This window comes from Larimichthys crocea, unplaced genomic scaffold (genome assembly GCF_000972845.2).
Source record: "Larimichthys crocea isolate SSNF unplaced genomic scaffold, L_crocea_2.0 scaffold239, whole genome shotgun sequence".
NCBI lineage: Eukaryota > Metazoa > Chordata > Actinopteri > Sciaenidae > Larimichthys > Larimichthys crocea.
The window spans coordinates 117,531-131,672 of record NW_020853172.1 but is presented as its reverse complement, the minus strand read 5'-3'; the positions used below and the strand labels follow the sequence as shown (position 1 = coordinate 131,672).

General features: G+C 41.6%; 1 protein-coding gene across 2 annotated transcripts in view; it reads left to right on the top strand.

The window, feature by feature from the left end:
* The first annotated feature begins 1,009 nt into the window (after positions 1-1,009).
* The window catches only part of LOC104934248 (bone morphogenetic protein receptor type-1A), a 46,503-nt gene continuing 33,370 nt past the window's right edge, over positions 1,010-14,142 (top strand). Inside the window, exon 1 of one of the 2 annotated variants that reach the window (XM_010749872.3) lies at positions 1,010-1,278. The gene's annotated coding sequence lies outside the window, so the exon portion shown is untranslated. The remainder of the gene's footprint in view (positions 1,279-14,142) is intronic. The other variant, XM_010749871.3, reaches the window with a different exon arrangement.

The window sequence follows — 14,142 nt, the reverse complement described above, 5'->3', positions numbered from 1 at the left end:
TTTAATTCTAATGATCAGTCTGTCATTAATACAATTATTACTATTGATATTAATATTAGTAGAATTTGTTTGTGGGTCTGATTAATCAACAGCAGAGGGCGCGTGGGTCACTCTTAGATGTTCCTTCAAAATAAAAGCTCGCAGGTTTGTTTCTCTGCAGCTGTGATTGTGAGCACAGAGGAGCAGAAAGTGAAGAGCTTTCACTCTGCCTCTACTACTACTACACTATACTACTATACTACTCATCTATAATAAATGCAGGGGGAAAAGTTAGGACAATTCCAAGAGCCGACGACTGACAGGGGCCCCCAAAAATAGGTAAACACTAATATAAAATTATTAAACCATCATCATTGAGTATATATATTTCAAATATAATAATGAAATTAATTATCTCTTTGTTTTTACGTGTTTTGGGCAGTAAAAGTTAAGTAAAAATGTCCCTTAGCACATTTTTACGGTGGCTTTTAATCTCGCATCAAACAGTGAACTGCACTGCAGACTGTATGCAGACTTGCATGCATGTAAATATTGTGCTAGTACTAGTATTGAACTACAAGACGCAGAACAGTTGCAAGCCTTTTAATTAAAATTCCTGGCGGCGCCCCTGAATATATGTATACTGAATTACATACAAAACTCCTGCTACAAAGACATAGCGAGCTCGTTTACAGGTCAGTATTAACTGAAACGTACACAACTGCAATATATAATATGTACACATATGTACACATGTGTAAATATGTTTATATATACACAGATATGAATAAATATAACGATATTAACAATGTTATTGTGCCTGGAAATAACCCTGAAACAGTAGAAAACTAACACAAAGTCAATTTAAAAAGTTTTAAACTTTTAATTTTTTAAACTGTTTTGAACTCACCTGAAAGGTGAATAAAAAAGAGCGCATGCGTGTCAGTCAACGCCCACTCATACCCTTTGTTTTTGTAGTTTTTGTAGTTTTGTTGTTGTTTTAGCTCACAGAGTGATCCATCCTGTTTCGTCGCAGACGATCTTTGTCAGGCTGGTATTTGCTCTCCTCCATCATCAAACAGCCCCAAACCACAAACCGAGCGGCCGAGCGAGGGAGCGACCGAGCGGGGGGAGCCGAGGACAGTACGCCGCTGAAACGCACTAACACTGAGATTTAACGCCTTTTTTATGCCGCGTTGAGGGGATTTGGACTTGAATTTAAAAAAAGAGGATGAAATAACGTCGAAAAAGATGCGCCACGTCGGCGGGAAAAGAAGTTAAACTTAAAAAAAAAAAAAGGTAAGGGCATAAATCAAACTTCGGCTCCGAGCCTGCGGAGCTCCGAGCCCGACTTTTAGGCTCCGTCTAACGGCTGGAGCTGTGGACGCAGTCCCTCTCTCTCTCTCGGTCGAGTTTTTACGATTAAAAATAGTCGTTGTCTTTTTTAAACTTGACCGTGTTTGTATTTTCACTTTACATGTTGTTGTAAGTGTTATATATTGAAGAATATATTCAAAAAAAGGTTGAAATCAGTTAAAAAAAAACAACAACAAGCGAACTGATTTTTTTTTTTTTTAAGTGTGTTTGGCGCCAGGTGGTAGTCGGATCCATTTTGGCTGCTGTCGTGGTCTTAAAAAAAAGTTTGCTTCACTTCTTCTACAGCACGAAAATGTCGTTTTTTTAATTTATTATATAAAATAAGTAAGTTACAAACACACACACACAACTTACAAATATTTAAATTAACGTTTTATTGACGTTTTTCACGGTAACGGTTATTTACTGTTAGCCACATTCCTCGGTGAGCTAACTCCGCTCGCGTAGTTTACACGGCTCTGATGTGAAAGTTTCTAAAGTTTAAACGTGTTATATCGACATTAACGTGACTTTAAAGTGTGAACTTGTTAATTTTTATTTAGTTTTATGGTGGATTTTGTTTAAAAGTTAACCAACAGGAGCTAACGGCTGGCGTTAACTTGTAGATTAGCAGCCTTCTCCGTGCTAACTCATCTTTGTTGGTGTTTGAGTTTGTTGTGGCATAAATACTTAATTAAAACAGCTGTTTTTTTTAATTAATCTGCTTATTTAAAACGTTAACTGTATGTTAAACATCGGTGCATGTCGTGGAGCTGCGCTAACTTTGCTTTAAAAGCAACTTAAAGTTGATTTTCAGCTTTTTTTTTAAAGTTAAAATCTGATTTTTGGTTTAGTGTTTTTAATCTTTTATAAAAAGCAGCCTGTGTTTTTTTTATGTTTTGTGTTGTTTATCATCCCCAGCTTGGCCTCATGTTGTCCGGATCTGTTGTTGACTGTGAAGTCCCCTTTATGTTAATAAGAGAAAACTCAAACACATCATCTGTGTTTGAGTTTTAGTCCCTTTTTTATTGTTTTTCATATTTTAAACGCACCTCATGATCAGTCCCATCCAGGCCTTTAATAATCAGCTGTTTAATGTTTGTTTATATAACTTCTGCACACACAATTAAAGCTGCAACTAGTAATTATTCTCATTATCAGTTAATCTGTCTGCTATTCTATTAATCCCATCACTTTAAAGAAGATCCAAGTTGATCTACAATGACATAAAACTCACTGAAACCAGATAAGCGTCTTTTTTGACTTGCAAATTATTTATTTTATGTATTGTTTCATATCATTTATTAGGTATAGATTGAGCCGGATAATTCAGCTGAATTGATAAGACGATGGCGTTGTCTGATCTTGTCTTTTTGTGGTTAATATTTGGGATTGTACCTTTTTTAATATCGGCTGTTTTCAGATTCAAACGTCTTTTTTTTTATGTTTAGCCGATGAACGTCGGAGGGGAAACACGAACAGTTCAGTGAGCTGCTCGGTGAAACATCTTAGCTTCTGTTTGTTGATGTAATGTAACAAGCAAACATCGAGCAAGGTCAACAACACGAGACACAGCAGCAGCTAATATCACTGACTAGTCCCGCAGCAGTCAGCCCAGCTCGGCGTCTGTCTTTCAGCCTTTTATTTCACCAAGCTCTCACAAGTCAGTCCTAGCTCCGGTTCTGGCACGACACCGGCTCTGCTCACCGTCAGTAGTCCCATCTGGCTCCTCCTCCTCCTCCATCTCAGTCCAGACCAAACCAGAAAACATTTCCTCCATAAAATATGATCCAGTTTCAGCAAAATCAGTGAAATAGTTGGTGGTGTGTGATTTAGTGTCGTAAAGCGTTACGTACTTCTCCCGAAGTTACATAGTGTGAGAACAGACGTACGAATGACAGAGACACCGTTCAGCTGATCACAGGTCAGTGTGGAGTTAACGTCCGTTAGTTTATGGTTGAAAAGTGACATTGTAGCTCTTTTTGTTGATCAGCTGTTTTATTCAGTTTCTGGCAAACAGTGTGACCTTTTGTCCCCTTAAGCAGCATCAAGAATATTATAATTATTCTAATTTTATAACTTTTATATCTGTCATTATTCTAGCCTTTAACTGAGTAAATGATTGATTACAGACAGTTTGCATTCAGTGCATGTTCAAATTAAGTACCAGTCACAGGCTTTTGTTTAAAGAGCACCGTGACTTTCACCCTGATTTTTTTACTTCCTAATCAACAAGTTTCACGATTAATAATACGTTTTTATCTTTTATGATGGAGTCCAGTTCTGTTTGCAGCCTTTTTTCTTACCAAATAATTATAAACAATTCTAATTGTATCAGAGTTGTTTTTAGCCAAAACCACAAAACCTTTAAATTGAGTTAGATTAGTAAAAAATAAATGATAAATTGCAGAAGCAACCTGAAGAGTTTGTGTCTGGGGGGGAAAAAAGGGAAATATGTTTTTCTCTTTAAATCATTGTGGTGTGATAGTTCCTGTCTGAAATGACTTCATTTCAAGAAATAGATCATTTTCTTACTAACGTTCCTGTTTCATATTCAGAGCATGTTAACATGCATACTGTAAACAGGCTCCTTCTTTCCATATAGTCAAACAGAACATGTTGTTTGGCTCCATATTTGCATGAAACGGTATCTGACACCGTTCGATTGCAGCGAGGTGAATACAGTCAAATATAGAGGACACATTTAGAGGTTAGGTTCACAGTCAGCTGAGGTGTGGGTGTCGAAACAGGTTCATTCAGTCATTCTTACTGTTCACACCGGACATGAACTCTTCATGTGTGGATGCGCAGCTCATTTATGTCAAGTTAATATGAAGCTTCATCGTCTTTGCAGATCAGCTCTTTCCTCCAACATCTAAACCTTCTTGTAGTTGTTGTTTGTCGCGGCGGCAGCTCTTACTCCGGCTCAACAGACGTCATCAGTTTGCGAAGCCTCCGACTTCCACAAAGTTTAACAGGAGCAAATCTCCATCCACCATTTCACTGACTTTTATGCCCGGATCTGCCTGTGACGTAAGCAGAGTTATCTGCAGCTACTCATATCTAAATGTTAGTGTAATGTTGAATGAACAAGCAGCAGTTGTACTCAAACCTCTCTGTATCAGCAAGTGATCCTTTACTGTGCGGTGTGAATTATTACAGCAAACACAAAGCCCTGTTTCCATGTTCACACAGACTGTGTTTTAAGACAAATAATGTGAACGTGTCCTGGATGGTGTGGCCCTTTTCTTCAACACCACTACTAAACATTAGAGACTGTTGTTGTGAACCTGTAACCAGAGACACAAACAGCCCACGGACACCTCCAGACAAACAATAGTGTTTGACCTGTATTTCTTCCTGGAAATCAAAGGAACATTTTTTTCCCAGTACGTCTCCGAGGATGTCTCTCTCTTTTTTTTTTTGACTGTTCAGTCAGTAATAAGTTTGAAAACCACTCTGCATCTTTCCTTTCCTCCCTCCACACGAGGCAGAGGCGGTGTTAGAAATCAAAATCTAGTATTATCCATATGTCGGACAGCTGTACATTCCTCAGCCAAGCCCAGGATCTCTGTTACCGAAATAACAGACTGACTGACAGTGGGCGAACCAGCTAGGCCACAACAAGAGAGAGAAAAAGAAAGAGAGAGAGAGAGAGAGGCGTTTGTTTGAGAAGACAAAACGAGACGAGAGCAGACGAGTTTTCATCACCTTCTTGTCTGCACTCCATGTTTAACACTGAATCCATCAATTACTATTTTAACAACAACATATTATTTGATTAATTGACTAATTGTTTGGTCTGTAGAGCGTTGGATTGTCTGATACAGATGTTGTGTTGTTTTAGCAGCTGGTGTAGCATTGTCTGATACAGATGTTGTGTTGTTTTAGCAGCTGGTGTAGCAGTATTTGTCAAAAATGGGGGTTGTTTTCAAGGTATTCCAGGATTTTTTTAAGTCTTTGAAAGTTTTGCTCATCACCGTCTCTCTCTCGTCTTCCTTCCTCACCTCAAAGAGCTTGTTACTGAAAACTAAATATTCCGGGAAATGTAACTTTAATCCAGCATTTCCTCACAGCCTGTCTTTACTCGGCCTGTTGTAAGGACACATTTTGGTCTTTGTCGTGGCTCAAAGCAGCCAGAGAAATGTTCGGTCCCAACTTGATCCTGACTTGAACTTCTGATCCACAGAAGTTAGAGAGGATACGAGATCAGTGAATCCCTGTTTTCGTTAGCTTTGACTGAAAGGAGCCTGTTGTATGTCGCCATGTTGGAGAGGTCAAGATCCACTAGTAAGCAAATACAGTGATCGTTCTTATCTGTGATTCAGAAGCATTCATCACGGTATCGATATCCAGTTGATCTGCAGATCCCTATGGAATGTCTTCAGACTTCTTGTTTTGTCCAGAAATAAAACATTCGGTTTGCTGTCACACTTGAGAAGCTGACATTAGTGAATGTTTAGAGAAGCTGCTTGGAAAATTATTAAATCATGATTAAACCACTAATGCACCAAAAGTCTCAAGTAAAAAATGAATTAAGTCTGTTTTTCGAGTCCACACAGTTCTGTTACACATGACGTGTAGGACTCAAGTGTCAACAGTAAAAATCACGGTGAAGCTGATAATCAAAGAGCAGTCTGTGATGAAGGATTAAAACGTCTACAAGGACGGACGAAGGTTAAAAGACAAGTCGCCACATCTTTTTTTTCTGTCCATCTATCGCTCGGACTGACGCCACAGTCTCCACGTTATCTCGCTCTCCCACTGATTATGTATCATTCAGTGATTAGTCTGTGGTGTCGCTCAGTCTGTAGCTGCACATCTATTCTTATAAAATGACACCAGACCACCCCGTTCAGTCCTGACCTCTGTACTGGGACCAGACCAGTCTCCAGGGAAAGACCAGTTAATGCTGGTGGAGTCTGGCAGGCCGACGACCGGGCTGTTTGTGGAAGAAATCAAATCTCAGCCAGCAAAACTGCATTCAGACCGATGCAAAGCCTGCAGACACAGACCCCTCTAACAGAACACGCGTGTTGAACACACATTTTCCCCAATGGTTTCCAAAGTGTGGTCCTGGGACCTCTGGTAGTCCGTGTTGGTTGGATGTTGCAGGGTGTTTACGTCGGCATCCGTGTTGCTTTTACTTCTCGCTGTGCGTCCTGAATATTGTGATAAATGTTTTGAGTTTTGTGGATTTGTGGATCTGGTTTCAGGCTGTGATGATGATGATGATATGTGGAGCTCTTTGCCGTCTTCACTGCAGTTTTGTGTTTCTGTTGTGATTCAGCTACATCTAACTGCCGTCTAATAAAACAGTCTGCTGTAAACCGTCTCCCCTGTGAAGGTTGGGATGTGATCTAAGTGTTTTAGTGTTGATTTAACTGTATGAGGATGAAGCAGGATGTAGTCTGTGCTGCTGCTGAATCATACTACGCAGAGACGTGTTTCTATTATTTTGCCCATCCTATGTATATCAGTGAGGGGAGGTTAAACTACTATTGTGTTTTTGTTCCTTTCTGCAGGTGTAGTGATCAGTTTTGGCAAGTTTTAAATGTAGAAATGATCCTATTAACTCTTAATTCACCGATTATATTTCGACATTTTAAGTTGCAGTTGTAATCTACGCGGGTGTACTTAGTAAATAAACCTGCGTTAGAGTACTAATATTACACTAAAAATATTGATTCCAGCCGTTTTAATGTATTTACTGAAGTGCACGAGACTCAAACATCCACACACACTCTCTCCTTTCACTTCCTCTCTCTGTTTCTCTTTCCTGTCGACTCATCTCTCTGTTTTGCTCAGATTTAATTTTGTTGCCTGTCTCAGTGCAACAGGCCTCAGAAACTGCAGACTGAATGAGTTAACATGTATTTCTCCTTTCGTCTGTTTCCACCGTCTTCTTCTTCTTTTGCCCATCTCAGGTCTCTCTCTTCTCTGATTGAGTCTTTTCAGTCTGCAGTCCTGACCTACAAGAGCTCTCTTTTTATCGCCTCTTTTTCCATCTGTTTCCTTTTCCCTCACTCCTTTTCTTCCCTCCTCAGTTTTCTCCCTCCTGGGAGTGTTTCCCGTCTTGGAGGCTGAACTTGGGGATCTCTCTCTTTCCTCTGCTCTATTTCTATCCCTCTCTCTCCCTTTTTTCTTTTTTTTTCCTCCTCCATTTCTTCTTTTCTTCCCTCCTCCACCTCTCCCTCTCTCGGAGTGTGTTTCCAGTCTCGGAGGCCGAGGATCAGATTACTCAGGGAGTCTCGGAGGCTCTCTGGCGAGGTGGCAGTGGTGGAGGAGGGATGGAGGGAGGAGGTAGGGAAGGAGATCAGGTTTCACATCTCCAGCGCTCCCCTCTGTCTGCCTCTCTTCCCTCCTCCTCCTCTTCCCCCGGCAGCCTGGAGACAGAGTGGCTGAGCCGGGGAGGAAAACATGCAATCCACCCCTCTCCTCTCCTCCTCCTTCTCCTTCTCCATACGTCCAGCCTCTTTGCTGCAGCGCAGCAGATAAATAAAGGCAGTAAATGGGAGCCGAGCACACAGAGGGACGATTCTTCACCTCCTCCACCTCCTTCACCTCCCCCTCCATCCCTGCAGAGATATTTTATATCCTGCACCGTGTGTTTTCATTCTCCTGGATGTGTGGCAAAGGTGAAACTGCTTCAGGGGAGACTTGAGTTTCTTGAGACGACCAAAGCCAAAGATCAGACCTGGACTCTGAAATCAGTAAAATGTGTGTGCAGAAGTAAACGAGCAGCCGCTGTAGTAGTAGCAACAGGACTGTAACTTCAGCAGCAGCAGTAATCTGTGTGTGATGAGTGACAAGAGTATGTACACATCTGCTCTGGTGTGTGGCTGCTAGTATTTCCATCTTTAACACAATGTGCAGATCACTGATCACAAACACACGGCAGCCAGATGTGATAATGTTGAGTTATATTATTTGTATTGAAAACAGAAAACGATTGTTTATTAACTGTACAAACTAGAACCACCGTCAGCTGCTCAGCTGTGATGAACATCGCTAAGAGCTGCTTCCTGTCTCTTTTTTAATTGGACAGAACGGCCCGAATGACAGTCGGTTTGCACAGAATTAGACCAGTATAAGGCCGCTGGACGTATTATTTTTGTGTGTGTGTGTGTTCTCTCTTTCATTTCAGCTGCATGCTGTGAACATTTGGACCATTCATGACTCGTACAAAACCGTTTTCTTTAGTCCGCGTCCCCTGAAACGCTCAGATTTAATCAGTTCGACTGCCATGAAATGCCCACGGGCAAATATTTCACACCATGTTGTATACCATACAACTATACCACTATTTACTCCACAGACTAAATGAACAGGCCCCTGTTCTCGACTCAGCCCAGTTTACACACGATGAACGATGTTAATGTTGAATATGTTCAGTTAAATATTTTAAATTGGTCGATGCTTCCTTCTCTGTCTTCAGTTGAAGGTCGAAGCAGCCTCCATGTTCACCGTCTCCAATGGCTCCAGTTGTCCTTTTAATGGTATTGATCTCTGCTTTAAATACACCCAGTGAATAATTCAGATCAGCTCACCACAGCGGCTCGATGCTAGGAGAGCAAACGCCGCCTCGTTCTAACGTCTAATGGTCACTCTAAAGTCTGTCAGGGCTGCACGCTCTGCCAGACTCTATTTCAAGTGAAACCTGCCCTTTTTTCTTCCACCGCTGTGAAAATGTGATTACTTGTGGCCATGTGTGATTGTGTGTGGTCATGTGACAGCAGTGAAGGGCAGTGGACAGGACCGCATTCCCCAAGAGTTCAAAAATCTGAAGGCTTCACCAAACCACAGGAATGAAATCAGATCTTTATATAGAGATCACGACGCCGGCGCTTTCTCTTCCTTCACAACGAGACAGAACAATGGCTCATAGTATTTTGACTGTAGTGAATGACTTGAGCTGTGTTTGGGCTGTAGTCGTGTCCAGTGTTTGTGTCCTGGAGGTCGGTTTGTTCTCAGTGAAACATGTCATGTACTCACCGCAGTTTGTGGAGGGAAATTTGGTACAAAACAGTGACGATGCATTCTGGACTCGGCTTATTTACCATTGATCGATGAGTGACTCGACAGAAAATGAATCTTCAATCATTTTTATAATCAATTAACAATTTATTAGATGGTTCGGTCCCCGGCTCCTCCAGTCTGCACGTCGAAGCATACCCCAAAATTGCTCGTGATCGTGTTTGAATGCGTATGAATGGTTAGCTCCTAAAAACTGATGAGCAGTTGACACATTGCATGGCAGCCAATGCCATCAGTCCTTCAGTGATTAGAAGACTAGAAAGATTGTCTGGATTGTTGGTGGGACAAAACAAATATTCAAAGACCATAGATCTTAGATTAAATAATTATTTGAGTATGTAATCTGTAGATGAGTCACTGACGATAAAATAATTTCCCTCTTTTGGCTTTTTAACCACAACTTGCTGCTTTTAATATGCCAGATGCTTTGAGCTGCTTGTCATTGAGGCTGACTACCTCGGCTATCATCAGCACAGTCCCTTTAAGGAAGGAACACAATGAACCAAATGTCTAGCTCGCATGAAGATTAGACCAACATTAGTGTTTTGAGCTCTAAACTCTGCAGTAAGAACTCATTCATCAAAGTTAAATAAGTAGTTTGATGTTAAGGCGATGATCTAAAACTGGAGGTCTTCGTGCGTCCTGCCTGTCTTCATTCCTGAGGAGGATTTGCTCTTCCTTTCCTGGTAATCCTCCTGCCTGATAGGTGCAGTGATCCCTCTGAAGTGACTGTGACCCCTGATCTCCACCCTGACCTCTGACCCCCTGAGTCCTGCTCCCTGAGCCCAGTGTCCTGAGCCCCTGTCAGCCCACCGCTAACAGAGCTGTCTCCTTCCCACCTGGATTAGACCGTCTGACCGACTTTATGCCGGACGGTGCGTTTGAGGTCTAATTCTGCTCAGATGGATAAATGATGGAGCCTCTCTACTTTAGTATGCATCGATTAGTTGTCGACTTGATTATCATTTTATTTCTGTGAATATTTTTTTGGTTTCTTTCATACTCTGATAGTAAACTGAACATCTTCATGTTTTGGACAAAACAAGACGTCACCTTGTGTTTAATCAGATCAATGATTCGATCAATAATCGTTAGTTGCAGCCTGAGACTGTAGTGCCATGACATCCTGTTAGAATAAAGCTTGTTTCTGTGATCAGGTTTATTGTGAGCTCAATCTGCACAGAAAGAAATCTCTATTATAATATCTTCTGACATGAAAATAAGATATTAAATGGTAGAAACAGCAGTCAGTCAGAGAAGAGAAACCGTGATGATGTTTTATAGAGAGAGTTTAATTATTTCTCTGAAACTTTGTAGCTGGCGTGTTTTTCTTGATTCTCAGCCGTCCTTTTGGAGTCTGGCTGGTGAACTGTAGGTGGTTTTATATTCCTGGCCGCCCTGCCGGCTGCAGCCCTGATGAAGAAATATCAGTCCAGCACACAAACCTCATCGCTGCGTTTTCCTACTTTGCCCGGGATCCTGTGAAAGCAGCAGCAGCAGCGCTCCCCTCCCTCCCTCCCTCCCTGTGTCTTCGTTTCTGGTCTTTAATTTCAATTAGCTCTGGCTGCTGGTTGACTTTGATGGCATTAGTCTCTCCTCCCAGCCTCCACACTCGTCCCTCTGCTCTCGTCTTCCTCTGTTGGTTTTGCGAAAGCTGCCGGCTTTAACCACTGAGATCAGAATCTGAACGCTTCGCTTCCACTTCCTGCCAGCATCCCGCCCGCTGTGCAACCCAACAGCCCCACACACACACACACACACACACACACTGTATTGCCTGCAGGGGCTGTTTTGGGGGAAAATGTAGGTAGGCTATCCTGCTATCAACAGACAAAAAAAAAAAGATTGACATGTTCTGAGATGCTCTAATCGGCCTTGGCTACACCTGTCTTTGATTGCAGGTGAGGTCAATGGATGTTTCATATCAGGGTGGTCAATTCCAGGCCTCTGAAATAGTGAAGTAGGGCTCATCTGGAGCGTCAGTGTAATGTAACATTAAGGCTTTAAAGAGTTAAGGTCAGGTGACTTGACAGTGGTCTAAACAGCTGCTGGCGGAGGTACTCTATTCAGTTTTCTGTCGATAAATCAGTCTAGTAAGAATCAAGACTCAGTGGTTTGCAATATAGAATTAATCGGCAGATGTTCTGGTTCAAGTTGAGACCAAACGTCAGTTTTTGAGCCACAACAAAGACCAGAATGTTTTTCAAGGTATTCCAGGACCTCCAGGACTTTTTTAATACTATTAAATCATGATCGCAGATGATCAGCAAGGCTATCCCTACTAAACACAGATGTAGTGACTTCAATAAATGCACCTCAGAGTAACATTTAGTAGATTGTAACCCGAATAAACATGTTTTTTTGTACTGAAGTCTGCGTGACATGACACATTCTTCTTTTATCAGTTCACGTACGGGAAAAGATGCCCAAAGATTGTGCTTAATTGTGCAGTCTAGTAAAATTTAATTTAAAGCTTTAAGTTTTGATGGCTTCAATTCAAAATGAGGACTCCTGCATAATTCCCAGGTGTTGATTCATCTCTAGATTGTGTTCTCAATTTATTTAGCTGTGAAAAATCACAAGGAGATGTCTGCAAACATCTTATTTTGTTCGACTGACAGTCCAGAAAACATCTGTGTGAAAATGATCTGTTAATCCCTCAGTTGAACTCGTCTGTTTCCAGGTTTGAGCTGCAGAATGCGACTGAGTGTTTGTCGCCGTGAGCTCGGCTGCGTGTCTGTGTTTATGTACCTTCACGGCCTGCATACCTCTGGCTGCCTTCCTTACGTGAGGAGGACTGGTTTCACAGCTTTTCTGTCAGACTGTGGTTTCACACCTTCACCCGACACGTCGCTCCAACGCAGGAATTTGCATTTAGCCATCAGCTGCCTCGGAGCAGTTCATGCTTCAGAACAGACGTGGCTCTCGGCCATCTCCACTCCCATGCTGCCAAACTGGTTGAATTTTGACTTTGGTACATTAATTACCGGGTTGCACGCAGACAGAAATGTGTCGATAAAATGACAGCAGGCTGATCAGCAGAGTGTTTGTATTCCTGCCCATATTTAACACGTGTTGTGTCAACTGAAAGGCCGTATGTGTTTGTTTGTTTTAAAGGCCGAAACAGAAACCTGCTTTTTCTTGCACTGAAATTCATAATTCGGTGACATCATGTCGGTCAGATTATAATCTTCGAACACGTTTAGGGGGAAAATGTTAGAAAAGGAAAGTGAGGTCAGCGTGTTGGCGCAGACATTCCCTCTAACTTCCTGTTACCTTTTTAAATAGCTGGTCGGCGAGTGTAAACAGCCCAGAGCCATGGTAGTACAGAAACGCAGGGAACTCTGGGAAATGATCGTCTGACTGTCGTCTGTCTTTGCACATGTGAAGCTTTAGAAACACTGAGTGGAAATGACAGTAAACACTCTTAAACATCTCCTGGTTCGGGGCGATGTTTAGCTCAGTTGGTAGAGCAGCCGCCCCATGTGCGGAGGATCAGTCTTTGCTGCTGAAGCCCAGGGTTCGAATCCGACCTGCACCTCTTTCCCGCATGTCATTCCCCATCTCTCCTGTCACTCTTCAGCTGTCTCTATCAAAATAAAGGCCAAAAAAAATTATCTCAAAATTTGGATTTGGACAAACCTCAAAGTTGAATCTGTAGTTTCTCCACGTGAGGCCTTTCAGATGTCACAAATAAATAGAAATACAGATGGGAAATGCAAGAGTTAGAAGTTAAACTGGTTTATATTGTTTCTTCTTAATCATAAGGTTACCTGGTACTGGTACACAAGGTCACAGCACACCTCACACGTCACAATTTTTAAGGTTTTTGCTGAATGTCAAAGAGTGAAACGATGGTAATTTGGTGGTAATTGTGTTAAAATAGCATCTTGATGTACCTGGGTGGAGGGTGTGTGTCATAACCCTTCAACGCTTCATTTTTGGATCCTCACCCATTCAGGCTGTGATTTGTCTGCTCGCAAAAACTGACATTGATGAGTCCATTGCCGTTTTTTTGGGGTGATTTGGGTGGCTGTTTTTGAGTGAGAGGAAGAACGTAGACACCTCTAACTCTGGGATTAAAGGTTTATTGGATAGCTGGGATGAGGAACAATTTCATGTTGTTTATTTTGTGTTTCCGATATTTTAGCTCGTCTTATTGGCTGATGTACCCTAGGAATATTAGAATATTTCCTTTCTTGACATTTTGTAGTGTGTTTTGTTTTTTTAGCCGCTTGTGGTCGTAGCTGAATAGAAAGGTCGTCATGACTTCCTCTGATCGATCCTGTTCCAGTCCTCATCCTTGAGCTCTGGGCGTTATGTTTGATATTTTAAGTTTTGGCTCTCGGGATAGGTCGGTGTCTTTCTTAATGTTGCTCCTATGCATTTGACCTTTCACTCACATGAAGCTTTAATATTGTGACGTTTAAAGGTATCTGTGGGTGGTAATGAAGCTTCTGTGGAAATCAAGCTTCTCTGTCCTCCCCCCCTTTCCTCGCTCATTATTTTCCCCTGGTTGAGTATATAATAAATTCTGAAAGCAGCTGCACCAAGTGTCCAGCTGGTGTGATTATTTATATTAAGATGCATAGAAAAACTTCACCATTCAGACCACAGATTAAGTCCCCATGAAGTGTTTTTATCATCTGTCAATATACCAGGTATTTCTGAGCTATCTTTAAATTTTGTTGTTTTTTTCTTGTTTTTTTTTTTGTTATTAGCCTCTCCCCTGATCACCACCTGATCCACAACATAGTTGTTGAGTTGTTG